The 24,903-nt window shown below is 46.4% G+C and overlaps 2 long non-coding RNA genes across 2 annotated transcripts; one reads left to right on the plus strand and one right to left on the minus strand.

The window, feature by feature from the left end:
- Positions 1-803: 803 nt before the first annotated feature.
- On the plus strand, positions 804-4,633 carry LOC132345357 (uncharacterized). The gene is made up of 3 exons (XR_009494677.1): positions 804-3,806; positions 3,932-4,002; positions 4,281-4,633. It is a non-coding gene; the product is annotated as an uncharacterized lncRNA (long non-coding RNA).
- Positions 4,634-24,478: 19,845 nt separating this feature from the next.
- On the minus strand, positions 24,479-24,893 carry LOC112446629 (uncharacterized). Its single transcript, XR_003034630.2, has 2 exons — positions 24,786-24,893; positions 24,479-24,665 (listed from the first exon to the last, which is right to left on the minus strand). It is a non-coding gene; the product is annotated as an uncharacterized lncRNA (long non-coding RNA).
- Between the last annotated feature and the right edge of the window lie 10 nt (positions 24,894-24,903).

A 24,903-nucleotide genomic window follows, 5' to 3' on the forward strand; every position in this document is an offset into this window, starting at 1 on the left:
CTACTTCCCCTGACCCCTGTCTGTCTCCTGTCTGCTCTCTCTGTCTGCTGTCTGGTGTCTGTCCCGACATCTGTCTGTCTGAGGGACAGTAAGAGGAAAAGGCTGGAACCCCACCCTGCTGGGTCCACATGATCAGTGCACTGTTCACCCCGGGCTGGGAAATCACCTCCATTGTGAAGATGGGGAGCTGCCGGAGTGTGTGTCAGGGTGTTTATCACACAGCGTGCTGTCAGAGTGTGGGGGTGGATGGGTGGGGGTTGTGTATGTGTGCAGAGGTCAGGGGGGCAGTGTGTGTGTCATGAGCCCTTGGTGAAATAAACTATGATAAACTGACACAGTGAAATATTATGCAGCCATTCAAGATGATGTCTTTGAAGAATAGTGGTGACATAAGATATGGTCACAATATAAGATTTAATAAAAGAATAAAATGGGTGCCCAGAAGAAAAAGTTGAATGCTGATAATGCTAATATCTGGATACTTAGCTAGTAAATGCTAATAATGGTTATCTTTGGATTGTTAAATTAGGAGTAATTTTATCTTTTATCAGTTCAATTCAGTTGCTCAGTCGAGTCCAACTCTTTGCAACCCCATGAACTGCAGCACGCCAGGCCTCCCTGTCCATCACCAACTCCTGGAGTCCACCCAAACCCATGTCCATTGAGTCGGTGATGCCATCCAACCATCTCATCCTTTGTCGTCCCCTTCTCCTCCTGCCCTCAATCTTTCCCAGCATCAGGGTCTTTTCAAATGAGTCAGCTCTTCACATCAGGTGGCCAAAGTATTGGAATTTTAGCTTCAGTATCAGTCCTTCCAATGAACATCCAGGACTGATCTCCTTTAGGATGGACTGGTTGGATCTCCTTGCAGTCCAAGGGACTCACAAGAGTCTTCTCCAACACCACAGTTCAAAAGCATCAATTCTTCAGTGCTCAGCCTTCATAATCCAACTCTCACATCCATACATGACCACTGGAAAAACCATAGCCTTGACTAGACAGACCTTTGTTGACAAAGTAATGTCTCTGCTTTTTAATATGCTGTCTAGGTTGGTCATAACTTTCCTTCCAAAGAGTAAGTGTCTTTTAATTTCATGGCTGCAGTGATTTTGGAGCCCCCAAAAATAAAATCTGACACTGTTTCCACTGTTTCCCCATCTGTTTGCCATGAAGTGATGGGACCGGATGCCATGACCTTAGTTATACCCTTGCATATTTTGCATGTTTTCTGCAATGAGCATGTGTCGGTTTTAAAAGTTTTAAAAAGGAGAATAAAGGTACTAAAAAACACATTAAAGATAAACTAGAAAATAAAGAAACAAGACTTAAACTAAGGCCTAGCGGAAAACACTGAACTTAAAACTAAGCCATATGTGCAGCTTAAAGTCAGCCAACACTGAATGAGCACCTATTGGGTGCTGGGGATCAGTGGAGCGATTATAGAAATGCTCAAGATATAGCCCTCCCTGGCGAGTGCACTGTCCACTGGGAGGGTGGGACAGTCACCAGGCACAGACAATGCTGACACGGATGGAATGTGTTCCCCAGAGGAAGGCACCAGAGAAAGAGAGAGATGGGTGAATCAGGAGGGCTTCAGGGAGGAGGTGACTGCTCACAGGACGGCTTCAAGGGAGGAGGTGACTGCTCACAAGAGGGCTTCAGGGAGGGCAAGGGGTAACAGGGAAGTGCAACAGGGTGTTGTTAAGAGACCTGCCCTATGTCTGGAGCATCATTTAACTACAGAGCAGGAGGGACACGCAGGCTGCAATTCACTAGAAGCCCGCTGTGCTAGAGCTAAGTGGGCATTCAAAGGATTGGTCAGCAATTCACTCATCATTTATTCACTCAAGAAACATTCCTATTGTTCAGTATATACTATGCGTCATGCACTGTTCAGGCTTCCCAGGTGGTGCTAGTGGTAAAGAACCCACCTGCCGGTGCAGGCGACACAGGAGACTAGGGTTCGATCCCTGGGTCAGGAAGATCCCCTGGAGAAGGAAATGGTAACCCACTCCAGTATCCTTGCCTGGAGAATCCCATGGACAGAGGAGCCTGGTGGGCTACAGTCCATGGAGTCGCAGAGTTGGACATGAATGAAGCAACTTAGCAAGCATGCACATGTACTGTTTGGGGACCCCCAAGCACAGCTTCTATTCAAGTGGAGGAAAACAGGCAATAGAACCATTAACGAGTAAAATGTATGAGAGGCCAGATGGTAAGAAGTGCTCTGAGAAAAGATGAGGCTGCATGGGGAGGCGGCAGTTCATTTGCTGTGAAGTGGTCAGGGAAGGTCTCACCTGAGCGTGATATTTTGATCCCAGACTAAAGGAAGTGAGGTGTGGGATCTGGAGGAGGAGGACTTGGGGAAGAGGCAGAGGGAGGGCAAACGCAGAGCCTGAGGGGAGGGCAGGGGAGGCGAGGTCCACTTGGGGCCCATGGTGAGGAACTGCTCAGCCTGGGGTTGGGTGGGTCAGTAAGAGACTGGGGAGAGGCAGGGGCTGGACTGGGCTGGCAGCCTGGAGGTGAGGAAGATGAGGAATCTGACATGTGTTTGAAGGCAGAGCTGACATTGTTTGCCGCATCGGCCGGGGACAGGTAAAGGAAAGGGAAGGCTAATTCCAAGGTTTATACCCCAGCTGTGGGAGGCTGGCTGGCTGGGTGGGGCAGCGTCGGGATAGGTGGCAGCAGGGAGGCAGGCGCTGAGGTTGGACAGGCTGAGGCTGAGATGTCCAGCGATAAATGCAAGCCATCCTCGGGGAGTGATGGAGCTGGCATGACATTTAGGTGTCATGGGCTTGTGGGTGGTAATTAACCTATGAGAGAAGATGGGATCGCCTAGAGAATGGGTGTGGGCAAGAGGTCCACTGATTGAGCTCTGGGCTTCCCCCAACATTTAGAAGTCAGAGAAGGAAGGACGGACCAGCAGAGCAGCCTGAGAGGAATAGCCAGGGAGGTGGGGGCCCAGGAGAGCAGTGCAGAGATGGGGGGCTGGTCCTCAGCCAAGGTGCTCAGCCTTTAGCAGCATGCAAGTGGATGGGACATGAGAGATACGGTTCCTGCAAGCAATGGGGGCAAGCCTTTTAGGAAAGAGAGGGTTTGAAAAAAGAATAGAGGAAAGGCAGTCAAAAGGGCAAGTGAAGCCAATGCTTCTTAGGGGTGTTGCTGAAGAGGGGAACCACTGTGCCACCTGAAATCTAGACAAGAGGCTCAGAGAGCCCTATGCGGGCCTCTTCTCAAGGGGTGTCCAGGGGACAACTGTTTGTTGCAGGGGTGGGGGCGGAGGCAGGAGGCATTGGACAGAGCTTGGTCTGAGCTAGGTGTCCACACACAGGTGCTCAGGGCCATTCAAGGTGTGGGTGGAGCCAGGGGTGAGAAAGAAGGGAGCTGGGCTGGGAACCAGGGCAAGTGCCAAGGCCGAGGCTGGTTGTCCCCTGCGACCATTCAAGGAGTGGGAGAGTTCTGAACCCAGACACTTCATTAAGATCAGCTTCTCAAGTAGAAAGAAAAGACGGGTGTGAGTTAACAGCTAGCCCACGTGTTTACATCATTTTGATATTTCGGGTATGTGGGCCTCTCTCCTGTGCTCTTCTCCCGGGCATTGCAAATGTGAGGGCAGGCCTGGGAGCAGCGAACCTGAGTGTTGGGGTGAAGACAGGGTTGTTTTAGGGTTTGACTCATTTTCTTTTTTGTTTTTAAGACAGAAGAAGAATTAGCATTCTCTTCTGAAGAGTTTTCCTGGAAGAGAGGAAATTGGTGGTGCAAGAAGGGAAGCAAATTGCAAGAAGGGGATAAAATCCAGGGCTCAGGTGGGCCTTAGGGAGACTCTCAGATACACCAACCACAAGACCAGGGGGATGTCAGTGTGAGCGGGTGGGGGGCCAGGTTGTAGGAGCATGTGGGCATTTTCCCATGATTCCTTCTGTTATTTCAGTGAAAAAGCAGCAAGATCATGGATCATAAATAAGGGAAGAGGGCCCTGGATATTTGCAGAAGGAGGAGAAGGTGAGAAAGAACCCTCTTCCATGAAGGGGAAAACAAGCAGACCAGAAAAATGTGTCAGCGTCACCCATCCACACTGGCCGATCGCATTTTTCCCAAGATGGGAACATCTCCCACCCCACAAGCTCTTCTAGAACCTTCCATGCCTCCACTAAGAAATGGAGTCGAATTTTCCTCCACTTGAACCTGGGCAGGCTTTTGACTTACTCATTACTGATGGAATGGGTGGAACAACAGTACAACCCTTCTGAAGCTACATGAGAAGAGCTTCTGTCTTGTAGGATACCCATGCCGGAACCCTGAGCTGCCATACTGTATGGAAGCCCAAGCTAGCCCATGAAGAGACAACCTGGAAAGTCTCTAAGTCCATGGAGGGAGAGAGATGCCCAGTCAGGGCTCAGATGTTCCAGCCTCAGCCACTCAGTGAGACCCTGAGCAACACAGATGAGACCCTCCCAAACCCATGACCCACAGAATCCTTGTGAGATAATAAAATGTTGTTGTCTTAAGCTTTTATTTAATGATGCAGAAAATAGTTGGAACAAATACCAAAAGCCTAGAGATTCACGGTCATGACTTTAAAGTGATGCAACCCGTTGGCTCAGCGATATCCAACAGATTTTTGCAGGGACAAGGCCTGCACATTGGCGACAAGTTTCCCCTCCTTGGCTCAAGGGAGGAATAGAGAGGATGCAGAAGAAAAGAGAGAAGGGATTGAGTCTCAGATGTCAGGGTAAAGTCTTGGCCTTGACCCTATAGACTACTGAGAGTACCCCAGTGAGAGCTGTTTACATTCTGTGTGCATGCCAGGCCCACTGTGGTGGTAGCAATATAGAATACAGCCCACCTCCCCAGAGGACCTGGAGTTGGGGGTGGAGAGGCCTGGGGACTCAGCATGGCTACATCCTCAGCTCCTCCCATCTTTCTGAGGCCTCCAGCAAGAACTCAGTAGAAAGGAAAAGGGTGAGGAGTGATGAGCCTCAGTGCTCCCATCTGAAAAATGGGGGGCCCTGGACTTAAGGCCTGTAAATGTTCTTCTGGCTCTGAGACTAAGGATGGGACAGGGACATTTTTGGTGCTGGGCTGGATCCTGGGCTCTGTCCTGTGAGTGGGATATGCAGGAAAAGGACTCGAGGCCTGGCCCTCATCATTCTACAGGCCTTATTCAGGATTTCTGGATTCCAAGGAAGAACCAAGGAAAACCCAACATATAGGAGCAATTTAAGCTGAAGCTTCAATACTTTGGCCACCTGATACAAAGAACTGACTCATTGGAAAAGACCCTGATGTTGAGAAAGATAGAAGGCAGAAGGAGAAGAGGGGAACAGAAGATGAAATGGTTGGATGGCATCACCAATTCAATGGACATGAACTTGGGCAAACTCCAGGAGGTGGTGAGGGACAGGGAAGCTTGGCATGCTGCAGTCCATGGGGTCTCAAAGAGGCAGACACGACTTGGCAACTGGATAACAATGGGGGCTTTTAAAGACTAAAATCTATGGGCTATATAGTAACCCAAAAGCACAGGGGTTTTTGAGGTTTCAAGCAAAGCTTGATCCAGTCAGGCAGGCAGAGTGACAGGACCTGGTTTCTCTGCCTCCATCTCTCAGCTCTACGTGGTCACATTTGCTCCTTTCCCAGGCTGGCTCTCCCCTGGGGATCTCAGTATGTCCTCCACTCAGGTCTGGGTCTACTTGCTTCTCTTCAGGTCCAATGGAGAGAAAGTCTACCTCCTGGAGACCTCAAGGAGAGGTGGTTGCTGTGATTGGCCTGGCCTAAGTCAGGTGACTATCCCTGAACCAATCACAACCACAGGATGAGATGTAGTAACTGGTTAAACCAATCAGGGCCTATTTGGAGCTGGGATGGGGTCTACCCATCTGGTAACAGGGGGTGCTGTCAGGACGGAGGCAAGGGACTGGGTGCTAAGGAAAAAAAAGTGAAAAGTGAAAGTATTAATCATTCAGTCGTGTCTGACTCTTTGCGACTCCATGGACTGCAGTCTGCCAGGCTCCTCTTTCCATGGAATTCAGCAGGCAAGAATAATGGAGTGGGTAGCCAATTCCCTTCTTTAGGGAATCTTCTTGACCCAGGGATGGAACCTGGGTCTTCTGCATTGCAGGCAGATTCTTTATCATCTCAGCCACCAGGGAAGCCCCAAGGGTGCCAAGGAGGACCCCCCTTCCCCTCTCCCCCCGGCAGTGTCTGCTACTACAGGACACTGGAGAACAACAGACAAGGGCCCAGCCCATGTCCCTCAGTCCCCGCAGCAGAACCTTCTAGAGACTGCGTGCTCTGTCAGAGAGGAAGTGGTTGAGCACCGGAAAGGGGGGGAATCTCCTATCAAGGCCATTTCCGGTACCAGCTGCCCATCCGGCCGGCCTGGAGCCCTGGGATGGGGGCGGCCACCGTTGGCCGGAACCCAGGGTCTGCCTGGGACACTTGGGCAGCTGGAGACTGATTAAGCTGAGAAAAAGGCAGGCTGGAGAATGCGGGGTTGGGGAAGCCATCTGACTCTTCCCTAACACCAAAAAAGGGAACAGAAAAGGTCAGCTTAGGCACTGGGAAAAAGCCAAACAAGGAGCGTATGACGGAAGCAGACAGCCCCTTCCACCTGAGCTCAGCTCTGCAGTGTGCTGCCTTACAAGAACCCGGGAGCAAGGCTGCATAGGGATGACCTCGTTGCTCAGATGGGGAGGTGGAGGCCCCAAGAAAAGTGACTCACCTTGCAAGGTAGGGCAAAGCCCGGGTATGAACCTGAGCCCTCTCAAGACTCCCCTCCTCCCGTAGCACAGATTAGTCATGCCCATTCCCACGCACAGAGTCACGTGATGGTGAGGCCACAGGGTGGGAGGACATCCAAAACCCCCTACACCCCCACTATTCCAGAGGCCCAGCAGAGAGAGGAAGGGGGCTGCAGGGTCCAAGTGGCCCAAGTTCAAATCCGGCCTCTGCCACTCTGGCTGTGTGAACTTGGTCAAGTCAGGGTCCGCATTTATAAAATGTACCAAATACTTCCCTGAGAGGTCGTTGGAAGGAGTGATTGACATCACATATGCAAAGCCACTGACACAGTGCAGCACATGGTGAACGTTCCACGCCTCATGTAACAGAAGGGGAGTTTGTCAGGTTTAATTACCGTATCACCGCAGAAATGCTGTGATCTGCTAAACCCAGTGCAGCAAGCTGCAGAGGGCGGGGGAGGAGCTATCCCAAGTGAACCCTGAGAAACAGAGTGGGGGTGGGGCGTTGTCAAGAAATTCAGCAGGACAAGAGATGCGGGGGTCCTGGCTTTCTGGGAGGGATTCAGAGCGCTGTCCCCGCTGCTCATCGGAAGCCAGACACTGCAGGATCTGTTTTTCCTCTTTCCCCAGGGATTGTACTAGGACCCTCATCCCCTGAGCCTGGGCTCACCAGGGGTGAGAAGGTTGCAGACAGGGGGTCATTGTCCACTCTGACTGGGCCCAGATCTCGCAGCTGCCAACCCCTCTGGGACACAGGGTCTTCTTGGACCAGCCCAGCCATGTGTGTGTGGGTTGAGGGGTGTTTATCCCCCAGTTGCCATGGGAGACCCAGATTCTACACTGGGCACTCTCTCCAATGTCCTGACGGTGACCCCAGAGCATCTCTGACCAGCAGGCCTGGGTGGGGCCTGGGAGGACAAAGCCGCCTTTGGCTGCCGGCGGGCGGGTGGGCAGAATGCGTCAGCTTGTCGGCCAGCCAGAGAAACCTGGAAGCCAGCCTTGACATCCCCTCTCTTTGTCACCATGCATATCTTGTTTTTGTCATGACATGACATGACAGATGTTGCTTGCCACTGCTGCCACTGAAGTCGCTCTAGACTCCGGCCCCGCCGTCTAAGCCACAAGCCGCTGCCCTTGGTCACCTCCACTGCTGCACCCCTTCCTCCCCGTCTCACAGGCAGCCTGCCCTGCATCCAGAGCCAGGGGGAGCTTTGAGAAACACAGTTCAACCACATCAGTCCCTGGTGTTGAGTACTTCAGTGAGTACTTACAAAACACGTACCCTACAAAGGACGCATAACCAGAATATACAAAGAATTTCTACAAATCGATCAGAAAAAGAGAGGCAACCGGTGGAAAATGGGCAAGAGACTTTGAACAGGTCTATCACAAAAGAGGTTCTCCCAGGGGCTTGTAAACACATGAAGACATTATTAGTCATCAGGGGAATGCAAAATAAAAGCTCAACGAGATGCCAATACACACCAGCCAAAATGGCTAAAATAAAAATCATAGAAAATATCGAGTGTTGGTGAGGACGTGGAGCCACCGGAACTCTCAGGACACTGCTGCTGCAGGGACCATATTTGGTACAACGAGTGTTTGGCCTTGTCTCACGGAAAGTGGACAGATGCTCACCCTGAATCCAGCAATTTCACTCCTGGGCATAGGTCCAACAGAAATGCATGCATATGTTTGTGGAAAGACAGGTACAAGATGTTTTTCTTCATGGTTTTCTTCTGCTTTATTCAGTGCAGCCACAATCCAGAAATAATGTGAATGTCCATCATCAGTAGAATGAAATGAGATTAAACGTATGTCACAGTGTTGAGAGGAAGAAGCCGGTCACAAAGAAGTATATGTATGATTCCATTTGTGTGAGCTTCAAAAACACCAAAGTCAGGACAGTGATGTCTTTGGGGAAAAAGGAATGAGGGGAGACGCGAAGAGGACTTCTGGGGTGCTGGCAATGTCTTGTCTCTTGATCTGGGCACTGGTTATACAGGTGTGTTTAGCTTGTGAAAATTCATCCCGAAGAATGCTTACGATGTAAGCACTTTTCTTTACATATATTGCTCTACGATAAAAAGTTTAAAGAAAAATCCTCCACCTACATTGCCCAGAGTCCTCTGTGGTGGTCCCCACCAGCTTATCCATGGTTTCCTGGACATGCCATGTAGTTCTCTCCACCTGTAATTCCTGACTCCAGTTGGTAAACATTCTGTCTGGGGTCACCACCACCACCAAGAAGCCCTCCTTTCTGGCTCCAGACAGAGAGGGCTTCTGCCTTCTCTAAAAAACCATAGGTAACTTCATTTCAGCCCTTACTCATCTGACAGTCACTTCAAAGGATTTATTAACCACTCGTAATGTGCCAGGCATCTACATGTGTGCATGAGTGCTAAGTCGCTTCAGTTGTATCCAACTCTATGTGATCCTATGGACTGTAGCCCTCCAGGCTCCTCTGTCCATGGGGATTCTCCAGGTAAGAACGCCAGAGTAGGGTGTAATGCCCTCCTCCAGGGGATCTTCCCAACCCAGGGATTGAACCCGTGTCCCTTATGTCTCCTGCATCGGCAGGCAGGGTCTTTACAACTGGCATCACCTGGAAAGCCTGTCAGGCACCTACACTTGTGAATTAAAGAGTCCTAATTTAGCAGGTTAGATTTTTTTCAAATTTAAAACTTGCAGAAATAAATAGACATGGACAAATTGCAATAAATGCCCCCAAAGGGAAGTTCAGACAAGCAGTGGAGAAAAATGCAAAGGATGGGGGAGTGGGATGGGGTTGGTTTACCCTGGATGATCAGGGGAGGGTCTCCAGTGCAGAGGCTGAGACATCAAAGGGAAGCCAGGCCAAGGTCACTTGAGAGGAGTCTCGGCTGAGGGCAGTACACTGGTGAACGTTAAGCTTTGAGTGTGCTGGGGTTGGCACTGTTGGCCTGTTCAGTGTCTGCCAGTATTCATGAATGAATGATGGGAGGCTGGGAGAGATGGGCAGGGAGATCATAGATAAGGGTTTGGTGGCCTCAAGGACACATGTTGTCTCTTTCCAAGTGTGCACCTCCAGCTGGCATGGCCAAAGCAGGAAATAAAATTTGAGGTTCCCAGAAGCATAGACCCCCCTCTCCCAGCAAATGTGCAGAGATGCAGGCCAATCGCTCCTTCATTTACTCACTTATTGTGCCAGGCCCAATACTAGGGACTGTCCCCTTTGCCTACCATTCATGCCAGATCCCCAGAGGTTATTTTAACTTCTGGGATCTCTGAGGATTCAAGTCTCGCCCTGTTTCAAAATGTATCCCCACCTCAAACCTCAGTGCCCTTCCATTGCCCAGGCAGGACTCTCCCCTGATCACCAGGGGAAATCCAGGGGAAACTTGCGTTATGCCACCTAGTTATCTACAAGCCCAAACATGATTTGGGGGCAGCGCTCACCTTGCCAAAATAATGTCTGCTTCACCAAAGAATTCTCAAAGCTATTTTAATTAGTTTTACCAACAGGACTTCTCACACACTGTTGACCAGAGCATAAATAGGTACCTCCTTCCCAGCGTATGCCAGGACTTGGAGCAATTATGACAGCATGCGCCTGTAACCTAGCCACCCACCTGTGTAAACCTTGGAGCACCTTCCACCCAGGTCTACAGGGGGCACGCCCCATGTATCCCTGGCAACACTTGCAGCAGCTGTGAAGCAGAGGCAACCCAGATTTCCCCAACTAAGGAATAGGTAAGTAGATGTTATGGGCTTCCTAGGTGGCTCTAGTGGTAAAGAACCCACCTGCCAATGCAAGAGATGTAAGAGATGATCCCTGGGTCGGGAAGATCCCCTGGAGGAGGGCATGGCAACCCACTCCAGTATTCTTGCCTTGGAGAATCCCCATGGCCAGAGGAGCCTGGAGGGCCACAATCCATAGGGTGGCACAGAGTTGGACACGACTGAAACGACTTAGCACGCAAGTGAAAGGTGGTGGATGCACATGGTGGTTAGAAGTAGCTCACCTGTAGAACAACATGGGTCAAACCCAAAAGACCTATTTGGGAAAAAGGGAAATAAATAAAATGGGATGTCTGACATGTCGTTGTTCAGTCACTACATCGTGTCCAACTCTTTGTGACCCCATGGACTGCAGCACATCAGGCTCCTCTGTCCACTATATCCTGGAGTTTGTTCAAATTTCTTGTCTACTGAGTCAGTGATACTAACCAACCATCTCATCCTCTGTCCCCCCACCTTCTCCTTTTGCCTTCAGTCTTTCCCAGCATCAGGGTCTTTTCCAATGAGTCGGCTCTCTGCATCAGGCGGCCAAATTATTGGAGTTTCAGCTTCAGCCTCAGTCATTCCAATGAATAGTCAGGGTTGATTTCTTTTAGGATTGACTGGTTTGATCCCCTTGAAGTCCAAGGGACTCTCAAAAGTCTTCTCCGGCACCACAATTTGACAGCATCATCTGACATGTTTGCATTTGTGTAAACACATACACACACACATACAAAGACACACAAAACTATATCCTCTGGGGCTGCATACGTACTTAAGGACATACATTGAGTACTCTAGGCATGGAGCCTTTGAGGGGAGGGGAATAGGAGTTGGTTCATGGATGAGCGGAGATTTTTTTTATACACACACACACAAATACAAGTGCATACTTTATATAAAACAGGAGAGAGCCTTGCATGGACATTGAAAGTGTACTAAGAACAAAGGATTTTAATTAATTCAATAATCTGCCCTTGAGGTAAACAGAACATTTAAATTTTAAATGTTTACATCTTCTGGGAAGACTTAGGGGGCGGACTTCTTTCCCTGTTCCTCCTCCTAAGTACAGCTAGAAACCTAGACATAATATACAAAACAAACACAGAGAGACTCTAAAAGGAGGGGAGAAGAAGGCAGATTAGCTGGGGATCAAAGAACCCAAGGAACAAACACACTGATGAGTTTTCTGGTTGTTGTTGTTTTCCTTCTTTCTTTTAATTTGCCTCATGCATCGCAGACTTGGAGCTGAAGAAGCTAGCAACCTGGAATTGCCAAGAAGCCTAGACAATAAAAGCAACCCCTCCTCAAAAAAAAAAAAAAAAAAAAGCCTATTCTCTCTACTCAAAAAAGGAAAACCAGAAAAGAGGCAGCCTAGCAAAATGGAAACATTTTAGACATGAATTAATTGCTCTGTTCCAGCCAATCACCTCAGAAAAATCTGTAGCCCCACTATGCCAGCAAAGAGCAAGTTTGGAAAGTATATTTCCACCCTCAAAGGGTTACAGTGAGTGCTCCAATTTTCCCACCAGGTGAAGGCCAAGTAGTAACCTGGGACTTCACTCCCACCCAAGGCTGTAACAAGGAGCCTCATCGCCTCAAGTATCAGCAGAGGTCCAGTGGGGAACTTGGACTTGTAACCCTATCCAGCAGCAGTGAGGCAGCAGCCTCCTCACTTGCCCTGATGGAGCAGCATTAGAGGAAACCAGCTAAAGCAGAAGATTTAAGAAGATAGGATCTTATAACATAAAACACAAAATGTCCAGGTTTTAGTAGAATATTTCTCATTGTGCCAAGAACCAGGAAGATCTCAAACTTCCTAAAAAAAAGACAATCAACAAGTGCCAAGACTGAGGTAATAGAAATGTTATGAACATACTTGAAACAAATGAAAAAGGTCAAACGCCTCAGGAAAGAAATACAAGGTATAGAGAAAAATGTTAGGACTTTCCTGGTGGTCCAGGGGTTAAGAATCCATCTTCCAATGCAGGGGACGTGGGTTTGATCCCTGGTCGGGGAACTAAGATCCCACAGGCCACCAGGCAACTAAGCCCACGTACCACAGTGAAGAGCCCACACGTGCAATGAAAGATCCCACATGCCACAACCAAGACCCCACACAGTCAAATAATTTTTTTTTTAAGAAGAATGTCAACCACAGAATGGAGGAGATAAAGAATTAGTGAAAACCAGATCTTCCTTGACTTATGATGGGGTTATGTCCCAACAAACCCATTGCAAGTTGAAAATATCAAAAGTCAAAATGTATCTAATACATCTAACCTACCAAAGAGAAGGCAATGGCAACCCCGCTCCAGTACTCTTGCCTGGCAAATCCCACGGACGAAGGAGCCTGGTGGGCTGCAGTCCATGGGGTCGCTAAGAGTCGGACACGACTGAGTGACTTCACTTTCACGTTTCACTTCATGCATTGGAGAAGGAAATGGCAACCCACTCCAGTGTTCTTGCCTGGAGAATCCCAGGGACGGGGGAGCCTGGTGGGCTGCCATCTATGGGGTCACACAGAGTTGGACACGACTGAAACGACTTAGCAGCAGCAACCTACCAAATATCATAACTTAGCCTAGCCTACCTTAAATGTACTCAGAACGCTTACATTAGCCTACAGTTGGGCAAAACCATCTAACACAAAGCCTATTTTATAATAAAGCATTGAATATCTCATGTAATGTATTGAGTACTGAACTGAAAGTGAAAAATTGAATGGTCTGTGTCCAGAGAAGGGTTGTAAGCATATCAGTTGTTTACCCTTGTGATCTCATGACTGACTGGAACTTGTGGTTTGCTACCACTGCCCAGCATCACGAGAGAACATTGTACTGCATCTCGTAAGCCCTGGGAAGGAACAAAATTCAAAATATGGTTTCTACCAATATTATTTTAGCACCATCATAAAGTCAAAAAGTCATAAATTGAACCATTGTAAGTTACAGACTATATGTAGAGAATAATAGAAATTACCTAACTTGAACAGCAGAGAGAAAGTAGAGCAAAAGGAACAAAGTCTCGGGGAGCTGTGGGACTAAAGATCTAACATTCATGTCCCTGGAGTCCCAGAAGGAGAAGAGAAAGAGGGCAGGCCTAAAAAGGCACGCAAAGAAATAAGGGCTGACAATTTGGCCCCAGATGTAGGCCTATAGATTCAAGAGGCTGAGTAAATCCCAAACAGGAAAAACCCAAAGAAATCCACACAAAGATATCACAGTCAAACTTGTTCTGAAAACTAGAAACAAAGAAAAAGTCTTTAAGGCAGCAGGAGAGAAATGACATGTTACTTATAGGAGAAAAAAATAACTTGAAAGACAGTGGATTTTCTTTCAGAAACTACAGAGTTCAGGAGTTGGTGGCACAAAATTTTTCAAGTGCTGAAAAAAAAGAATTTTCAACCCAGAATCCTATATCCAGAGAAAATATACTTTAGAAATCAAGGAGAAATCAAGCCACTCTTGGGTGAAGGAAAACCAAGAGAATTGTCACCATCAATTCCAATCTGAAGGAATAGCTTAAAAAAAAAGTTCTTGAAACAGAGGAAATGATTCTTTAAAAAGTAATCTTGGAACATAAGGAAGGAAAAAGAACATAGCAAACAAAAAATATGGGTAAGCACATTAGAATTTCCTTCTTGGATTCGAGAGTTGAAGCAAAAAAAAATTTAACACTATTTGACATGCCTCTAAATGTATCTAGAGAAAATATTTAGGACAATTATATTATAAATCGGAGAAAGCAAAAGGACTTAAAGGGAGGGATGATTTCTATACTTCACTGAAAGTTGTAAAATAATGACACCAGTATACTGTGATATATTATGTACATATAATACTCAGAGAAGCTACTAAAAAGCGATACAAAGATATACACTTAAAATACCATAGATAAAATGGAATTCTTAAGAATATTCAAGTAAGCTGCAGGAATACAGGAAAAGAAAACAGAAGAATTTAAAACAGAACACAGAGAAGACAAAACAAAACAAAATAACAAAATTAAGCCCTAACACATTAATAACTACATTCAACACTAATGGTCTAAGAACACTTATTAAAGACAGAGATTGGCAGAGTGGATTAAAAAAACATGATCCAGCTGTATGATATCTACAAGAAATTCACTTCAAATACAATGATATAGGCAGGTTGAAAGTAAAAGGATTCTAAAAGATGTATCATGCAAACATTAATCAAAAGAAAGCAGATGTGACTATATTAACATCAGATTAAGTAGACTTCAAAGCAGAGAAAATTGCCAGAGGCAGAGAGAAACATTTTGTGATGATAGAAGTGTCAACCTACGAAGAAGTCCTAGCAATCCTAAGCGTGTATGTACCAAACAGTAAACTGCAAGGTATGTGAAGAAAACCCTTATAGAACTGAAAGGAGAAAATAGACAAATCCCCAGTTACAGTTGGAGATTTCAACATCATTTCTCATAAGTGATAGAACAAAGAGAAAATCAGCAAAGATATAGAAGAACTCAACAACACCATTAGCCAACAGATCAACATTTGTAGAACATACCACCCAACAATGGCAGAAAACACATTCAGGTACTTTCAGAACACGTATGAATGTGAGAGTTGGACCATAAAGAAGGTTGAGTGGAGAAGATTTGATGCTTTCAATCTGTGGTGCTGGAAAAGACTCTTGGCAGTCTCTTGGACAGCAAGGAGATCAAGCCAGTCAATCTTAAAGAAAATCAACCCTGAATTTTCATTGGAAGGACTCATGCTGAAGTTCCAATACTTTGGCCACCTGATGCAGAGAGCCGACTCATTGGAAAAGACCCTGATGCTGGGAAACATTGAAGGCAAAAGGAGAAGAGGGCGACAGAGGATGAGATGCTTGGTTAGCATCACTGACTCAATGGACAAGAATGTGAGCAAACTCCAGGATATAGTGGAGGACGGAGGAGCCTGATGTGCTGCAGTCTATGGGATCGCAAAGAGTTGGACACGACGTAGCGACTGAACAACAACAATAAGAACTTTAGAACATGTACCAAGATATATCATTTTTTCTAAACTCAGTAAATTTAAAATAAATGAAATAATGCAAAGTTGTTCTCTGACTACAATGGAATCAAACTAGAAATCAGTAACAGAAGTATAATAGGAAAATCTCCAAACACTTAGAAATTAGATAAAACACTTCTAAATAATCCACAGATCAAAGAGGAAGTCTCAAAGGAATTCCAAAAATATATTGAACTGAGTGAAAATGAAAATACAACATACCAAAATATGGGACACAGCTACAGTATTACTGAAAGGGAAAATTATAGCACTAAGCACACATATTAGAAAAGAGGGAAAGTATCCCATCTCGAGAATCTAGGAAAAGAAGAATATAATAAGCCCAAAACAAGCAAAGGAAAGAAATAATAGAGATAAAAGTAGAAATCAGTGAAATTGAAAACAAAAATAATAGAGAAAATCAGCGAAACAGAAAGCTGGTTCTTTGAAAAGATCAATAAAACTGAGACGTCTCCAGCAAGACTGACAAAGAAAGAGGAAAAAAGAAAGAATACAAATTATCAGTATCAGGAACAAAGCAGGAGATTTCACTACAGACACCATAGACACCAAAATGATTATAAGGAAATGCTATGAACAACTTTACACACATAAATTTGACAACTTAGATGAAATATACCCATTTCTAGAAAAATACAAACTACCTCAACTCACTCAATATAAAACCGATAATTTGAAATATTCTGTAACTATCAAAGAAATTGAATTTGTAGTTTTTAAAACTCACCCCCCCTACCAAAAGTCTCCAGGCCCAGATAGTTTCACAGAGAACTCTACCACATGTTTTAACACCAACTTTACATGATCTCTTCCAGGGAATGGAAGAAGAGAAAACACTACCCAATTCATTTTATAAAGCTAGTATTATCCCAATATCAAAACCAGACAAAGACAGTACAGAACAAGGAACCAATTTCCTTCATGAGTGTAGATGCAAAGAACCTTAGCAAAATATCAGCAAATATAATTAAACAGCATATAAAAATATTTATACATCATGATCAAGTGGGATTTATTCCAGGGATGCAAAAGTAGTTTGATATTTGAAAAGCTATCAATGCAATCCACTCTACTAACAGGCTAAAGAAAAAAAGAAATCACATGATCATATCAGTTGATGTAGAAAAAACATTTGACATGATAATTCATGATAAAAACACTCAGAAAAAATAGTCATAGAGGAGGAACTTCCTTAACTTGATAAAGTATCTACAAAACTCCTACAGATAACATACTTAAAAATGAAAGACTAAATGCCTTTCCCCCAAGATCAGAAACAAAACAAGTATATCTGCTCTCACACTTTTATTCAACAAAGTGCTGGAAGTTCTAGCCTATGCAAGAAGGCAAGAAAAGTAAATAATATACAGATCAGAAAAGAAGAAATAAAACTGTCCCTCTTCACAGATGACATCATTGTTAATATAGAAAATCCCAAAGAATCTACCAAAAAACTCCTAGAATTAATAAGTGAATTCAGCAAGGTAGCAGGATACAATATATATGTTCAAAAATCAATAGTATTTCTATATCATAGAAACAAGCATATGGGCACCAAATTTTAAATACCATTTATAATATCTCAAAATAAATAAAATGCTTAGATGTAAATCTAACAAAATACATATACAGGATTCACATGCTGAAAACTATATGCTGATCACATAAAGCAAAGATAAATAAATGGAGCGATATATCATGTTCATTAATTGAAAGACTCAACACAGAAAAGATGTCAGTTCTCCCCAGCTGACATACAGATTTAACAGAATTCCTTTAAACACTCCAGCAAGATTTTTTGTAGCTATAGACAAGATTGTTCTAAAATTTATATGAAGAAGTAAAGGCACTTGAATCATTTAAACAGCTTTGCTTTTTTCTTAATATATATATTTTATTGAAGTATGGTTGACTTACAATGTTTCAGGTGCACAGCAAAGTGATTCAGTCATTTAACAACTTTGGAAGAAAAAAGAACAAAATGAGAGGAACTGGTCTACTTGGTTTGGTATAAACTTTTATAAGGCATAAAGGATTTATTATACACCTACTGCAATCAAGACTGTTGTATTGGCTGCGCGGTAGCACATAGATCAGTGGAACAAACCACACAAATATTCCTGATGGATTTTTTTTTATAAGAACACAAGAGCAAATCAATGGAGGAAAGACAGACTCTTAATAAGTGGTGTCAGAGCAACTGAATATCCATAGAGAAAAAAAAAGCCCCCAAAATAAAACCAAAAACCCCTCAACCTAAAAAGTCTCATACCTTTTACAAAAAATTAATTCAAAAGGGACCATAGGCTTAAATGCAAAACATAAAACTATAAAACTTTCTAAAAATGCAGGAGAAAAACTTTGGGATCTAAGGCTAGGTGAATAGTTTTTACACTTGACACCAAAACATAATCCATAAAAGGAAAGACTGATAAATTGAATACCATCGGAATTTAGAACTTTTCCTTTGTGAAAGAACCTGTTACGAAGATACAGAATTGAAAAAAAAAATTGTAAACCACTTATCGTACAAAGAAGGGATTCCCAGGTGGCTCGGACTGTGAAGAATGATCCTGCAATGTAGGAGACCTGGGTTTGATTCCCTGGAGAAGGAAATGGCTACCCACTCCAGTATTCTTGCCTGGAGAATTCCATGGAAAGAGAAGCCTTGTGGGCTACAGTCCACAAAGAAATGGACACAACCGAGCAACTAACACTATCTGACAAAGGACCAGTATCCAGGACACGTAAAGAACTCTCAAAAGTCAACAGCAAAAGAAGAAAATATCTAAGTAGAAAACACATAAAGAGACACTTCACCAAAGAGGATATTCAGATGGCAGGTAAGTATGTGAAAATATGTTCAACATCATTAACTGTAAGTGAAATGCAAATTAAACCACACTGAGCTATCATTACGTACCTCTCAGAATGGCTAAAATAAAAACTAGTGGCACCATCAAGTGTTGGAGAGGATGCAGAGACACTCAGCTCAGTTCAGTCACTCAGTCGTGTCCGACTCTTTGAGACCCCATGGACTAGCACCACGCCAGGCCTCCCTGTCCATCACCAACTCCTGGAGTTTACTCAAACTCATGTCCATCAAGTCAGTGATGCCATCCAACCATCTCATCCTCTGTTGTCCCCTTCTCCTCCTGCCTTCAGTCTTTCCCAACATCAGGGTCTTTTCAAATGAGTCAGTTCTTTGCATCAGGTGGTCAAAGTTTTGGAGTTTCAGCTTTAGCATCATTCCTTCCAGTGAACACCCAGGACTGATTTCCTTTAGGATGGACTGGTTGGATCTCCTTGCAGTCCAAGGGATTCTCAACAGTCTTCTCCAACACCACACTTCAGAAGCATCAATTCTTTGGCACTCAGCTTTCTTCATAGCCCAAATTTTATGTCCATACATGACCACTGGAAAAACCATAGCTTTGATTAGATGGACCTTTGTTGACAAAGTAATGTTTCTGCTTTTTTAATATTCTATCTAGGTTGGTCATAGCTTTTCTTCCAAGGAGCAAGCGTCTTTTAATTTCATGGCTGCAATCACCATCTGCAGTGACTTTGGAGTCCAAGAAATTGAAGTCTGTCAGTTTCCACTGTTTCCCCACCTACTTGCCATGAAGTGACGGGACCGGATGCTGTGATCTTAGTTTTCTGAATATTGAGTTTTAAGCCAACTTTTCACTCTTCTTTTTTACTTTCATCAAGAGGCTCTTTAGCTCTTCACTTTCTGCCATAAGGGTGGTGTCATCTGCATATCTGAGGTTATTGATATTTCTCCTGGCAATCTTGATTCCAGCTTGTGCTTCATCCAGCCTGGCATTTCTCATGATGTACTCTGCATATAAGTTAAATAAGCAGGGTGAGAATATATAGTCTTGATGTACTCCTTTCCCAATTTGGAACCAGTCTGTTGTTCCATGTCCAGTTCTAACTGTTGCTTCCTGACCTGCATACAGGTTTCTCAAGAGGCAGGTCAGGTGGTCTGGTAATCCCATCTCTTTATATTGCTGGTGGGAACGTAAAATTGTATAGCCCCTCTAGAAAACAGTGTGGCAATTTCTTTAAAAATTAAACATGCAACTCTATATGATCCAGTAATTGCACTCCTGGGCATTTATGCTAGAGAAACGAAAACTTATGTTCACAAACAAACCTGTACTGGGATGTCTATGGCAACTTTATTCATAATAGCCCAAACTGGGAACAACCCAGATGTCCTCCAGTGAATGAATGGTTAAACAGACTGGGGGACACCCACACTGTGGAAAAGTACTTGATGACCATAAGAAGGGAACCACTCATGTCCACAACAACCTGGATGCCTCTCCGGAGAATCACGCCGAGTTAGAAAAGCCGACCCCAGAAGGTTACATACTGCATGATTCCATTTATATAGCATTCTTGAAATAACAAAATCGCATGCTTGCCAGGGTTTAAGGAAGGATAGGGATTAGCGGGGAAGTGGGTGTGGCCGTAAAAGGGCAACAGGGGGGATCTTTGTGGGGATGGAAATGCTCATTATCTTGACTGTATCCATGCTAACATCCTGATTGTCATGTTGTCCTACAGTTCTGCAAGATGTTCTCAGTGGGGGATACTAGGTAAAGGGTACATGGGATCTCTGCACTATTTCTTAAAATTGCGTGTGAATCTACAATTACCTGAAAATGAAAAGTTTAATTTAAAAAAAGACTTTAGCTGGTATCACCTCCCTCTTTCCCTCCCGCCTCCCCTAGTCCAGGAGGGCTGATGCTATTTCTACGGACCAGCACCAGCCGTGGCTGGCGAGCCAGGGTGTCAGAACCACTGCCATCCCCTTTGAGGAAACTTAAGAGAATGGGACTGAAGCCAGATGCTAAAGGCAGACAAATGTGGTTTCACATGAAACAAGGGGAAATGATACCAGAAGGCCTAAACTGGAAGGCTTGACATAAGCCCTGGCAGACTTCCAGGGTGGACGAGGACTGAGTGGAATACCTAAATCGTGGGAACCAAAGTGGGTTCTTCCAACAAAATGGAAGCTTTTAGGCCTCTCAGGACCTGCGTGAGGTCCAGGTCACCAACTCCCTCCTAGTCTGGCCCCAGCCTGCTCATCCATGGCCCCTTGCCCCTCCTGTGTGCTCTCTTCTGGGGATGGAAAGAATTTTACCCTGAGAGCAAGAGGGCTAGTGTTCAAGTCCTGGCTCCATCAGTTACTTGTGAGACTTTGAGTCCACTCCTGCCCCCTATGGCCTCAGTTTCCCCATCTGTCATATGGGAGCAGAGGGGTAGCCTCAACGGTTCCCTCCAGCACCAACTCCATGAGATCCCCAACCAGACTTCAACCCCCAAGATCTGACTCCCCCCAGCTCATGCCCCTCAGCAGCACACAGTAGGTCTTCAGAAAATGGGTGCAGGGCACAGAGTTCCCAAGTCACATAACCTATGGCTGTCAGGGCTCAGTCATGGAACAAGTTGCAGTTCTCTGGGAACTCTGGGTGATCCCATCTCACAGCCGAGGTGCAGGGTCTGCCGCAAGATTCACAGGGCAAGCACCTTCCTGAACTGACTCGGAGTTTCCCTGCCAAACATTCTTCCATTCTTGTCTCTCAAAATGCAGTCCCTTGATCAGTAGCATGGGCCTCCCTTGGGAGCTTGTTAGACTGCAGAGTCTCAGACCCTACCTAGCCCTGCTGATGCAGAATCTGCCTTCTGACAAGATCCCCAGGGGATTATTTTGCCCAGTAATGTTTCAGAAGCGCTGTCTTATAGCACAGACCCCTAAATCCCTCTGTGTGGCCCATTCATATCTGTTCAATCAAGCAGCAAAATGTTGTGGGGTTTTGGGGGGGCTGATTTTTGTTTGTTTTTTATCTTGGCTGCGCTGATATCTTTTTATCTTTGTTGCAGCACACGGGCCTCTCTAGCTTTGGCACGTGGGCTTCTCTTGTTGCGGCCTGCAGGCTTAGGTGCCCCTTGGCATGAGGGATCTTAATTCCCTGACCAGGGATTGAACCTGCATCTCCTGCATTGGAAGGCGGATTCTTAATCCCTGGACTACCAGGGAAGTCCCTGTGTTTTATTTTGTTTCTAGCAAAATATTTTAAGTGAATTCTAGCACCTTTTATTGCTGGGGACTCCCTTTGGGGACAAATTCAATGTTTCCCAGGCAACCATCCAAGAAGGCACTGGGCTCCCACGTACACAGGGTCAGCCCCTGTCTGGTCGAAACAGACCAGTACCCAGGCCTTACCCATCTGCTGAGGTGACCATCCTGTCCTGTGATCAGGTGACCCTCCGAGTGGCGGTCTGGCTGCAATGATGTTAACAATTATAAAGGCCAGAAGCCAAGGCGTGTCCCCTTCCCACCCCCAGCTGAGGTTCCTCCCCTTAATACGTAAACACACACACTTACACACACATGCAAGCACACTTGCCCTGTACGCACACACATTTGCCCAACTGCATGCACATACACACACCCCTCCCAGGCCCTGGTGTGCCTGTGTGAGTCATGGGGTGACTCACAGGCACATCCCCCTCCCTGACTGGGAACAGGAGAGGGAAAAGAGGTATATCAGAGCCAAACGTGAGAAAGTGACTTTGGACACGCCTGGCAAGGGACTGCCGGGTCAGGGCTGGGGCTTGGTCTCAAGGGGTCCCTCCTGGGAAACCAAGCAAGTCACCGAGTCAGCAAGTCCTCCCCTCCCGCACAAGCCCACAGGACTGTGTAGGGAGAGTTAAACACACACACACACACAGCATCAAGACCAGGCCCCATCCTCGGGCCTCCCAGTGGCTCCTGGAGGGGAGAGCCATTCCCACTGGTGGCCAACCATTGCCAATAGCCCCCTAGACCCCAGCCCACCCCACCCTCAGTTACAATCCTCACACTTCCAGGGCCCGCATCCCTCTCCAGGGAGGTGTGCAGACAGAGCAGCGAGTCACCCGCGTCATGCATGAGTGGCGGAGGCCTGGACCACACTGGTCTGGAGGATCGTGTTATCTGCCGCCCCCTCCTCAAGGTGGAAAGCTTCATGAGTAACAGGATCAGGGATGCAGTGGGCTGGGAGGATGTGGGGCCTGGGGGCAACACTGAGGTTGGGACGACCAGCCACCCCCTTGAGACCTGGAGCCACCTCAGTTTTCCGATTTGGGTGATTTCCTGCCGTCACTGACTCTTCTGAGGCTCTATCTTCCCTCAACTCAGAAAACACATGGGGGAGGAGGGCAGGTTATGTGGTGGGAGGGAGCTCATGTGGGGGGTGGGGCCCCCGCTGCTGGGGCCCCAAGTCCCACTCCGCGACTCAACACCCCCTCTGTGTGTGGGATCTTCCTCTGGGCTGAACCCTTGACCCCCGTCTCCCACCTACCCTGGGGGGAGTGGAGGCAGGCGAGAGGTGTCTGAGCCACGGGGAGGCAGGGGTGGGTGGCAGAGTCACCCCGGGTCCGGGAGCTTCTCACTCGCATCGCCCAACTGCTTCCCAGGCCCCAAACAGGTGGCCACGGAGCAGGGCTGGGGGGTGGGTGGTGCTCCGACGGCCCCCACGCCCCTGCTTTCCGCCTTGATTAGCAGAAACATTCCTACATCTGTCATGGGAAGACAGCCTGCTCCCCGGCGTCGTCAATCACCCAGGAAATGCAAACACATTCTGGCTGCTCCCAGACCTTCTTCCCACAAAGTCGTGGGCAGCCTGGGGCCCCCCACCCCCACCCCGGAGCAGGCGTGTGAGAGAAACTCACTTCCCACCCTCCACCTCAGATCTCAGCTTCTGCCACAGCGGGGAAGGTCTGAGTCACACACCTCTCTCCTTACACACTCTCTCTCTCTCTCTCTCTCTCTCAGGAATACATAGAACTGCCAGCAAAACATGGATGCACTCAAAGCCATGCCCACGGACAGCTGTGCACATGCACGCAGACACACAGACTGGGGGGTGCAAATGCACTCACAGTTTTGTGCCCCTGCAGAGATCTCTCTCTCCCATAGCTAGCACACAGTGGTGCACAGTAGGTCCACACCGAGTGGCCCTTCAGCACTCCCCACCTTGGGACCTCCAGTGTAATGTCCCTATTTCTTCCTCCTGCTTCCACTGCTGTCCATTCTCCCACCCGACTGGGATATGAGCTCTGTATGGGCAGGATCTTTCTCCCATTCACAGTACCCCAGCACCTGGCACAGAGCTTGGCATACAGTAGGAGCTCATTAGGTTTGCTCAGTCAAGGAACAAATACCTGTAATTTGGAACCAAGTCCCGTCGACTCTCAGACTGGTAAGGGAGATGTGCACTCTCAGTGCTCTGTACCACTGAGTTTGGTGTTTGTTATACAGTGTTAACATGTCAGTTGCTGACTGAAACAGCTGAACTCACATGCACTTTTTCACTTGATTCACTAAGCTTATCTGGCTCACCATTATCGTTACCCCTGTTTTTCAGATGAGAGAACTGAGACAGAGAGGCTATCACAACCCTAAGGGAGGGGCAGAGGCAGCGAGAGTCCAGAACTTGAGTACTTAACCACCCCATCACTCTCAGTAATCAAATCTCCTACCCCAGAAACAGGGGTGAGGCCACCCACCGGCTGGGACCAGACTCTGCTTGTTCTCTTGTTCCTTTTTTAGCTTGCTCCTCATGCAGGGAGCCTTGGTCTCCAGGAGAGAGGCTTGCAGCAGCCCTCCTTCCCAGCTGAAGCCTTCACAGTCTACAGAGTAATTTCACAGCCTCTGTCTCATCTAATACTTACAAGAGCCTGGGGAGACAGGTGTCTCTACCTTCGGCTTATACACGATGAGAGGCTCAGAGAACTGTACATCTTGCCCAAGGATGGAAAAGAATATGAGGGCAGATAAAAGCTAACATATGTGACAGTGTATTCTATAAAAATAAATTCAGTTGTAAGCAAACAAAAGAAATATCCAATTCATATCAGCTGAGGGAAGAGAAACAGGGATTTAATTTTTTTCCATCATACGAAATCAAGAAACAACAACAGTAATCCTGGCATTGTCCCATAACTCGACAGGGTCAGAGCTGGAGTTCTTACTGTTTCCTTGACTTTGTTATCATGCACATCACCTCATTACTGCAAAATGGCTGCTGATCCTCCAAGCACTGCATCTGCATTCAAAGCGAGAAGGGAGAATAGAGAAGGACAACCTCCTCGGAAGTCTCTTTCTTTTTATCGCAGAAAAGCCTCCACTGTCACCCTTCCTCTATACCCAACAGACTTCCTCTTACATCTCAGTAGTCAAAATAGGGTCACATGGCCACACTCAGACCAACCACTGGTCCAGGGGAATCAGAGGTCCATGACTGGGTTTGACCAATCACAGTTCATCTTCTGGCACTGAGATCA

This window comes from Bos taurus, chromosome 5, assembly GCF_002263795.3.
Source record: "Bos taurus isolate L1 Dominette 01449 registration number 42190680 breed Hereford chromosome 5, ARS-UCD2.0, whole genome shotgun sequence".
In the NCBI taxonomy this organism is placed as follows: domain Eukaryota; kingdom Metazoa; phylum Chordata; class Mammalia; order Artiodactyla; family Bovidae; genus Bos; species Bos taurus.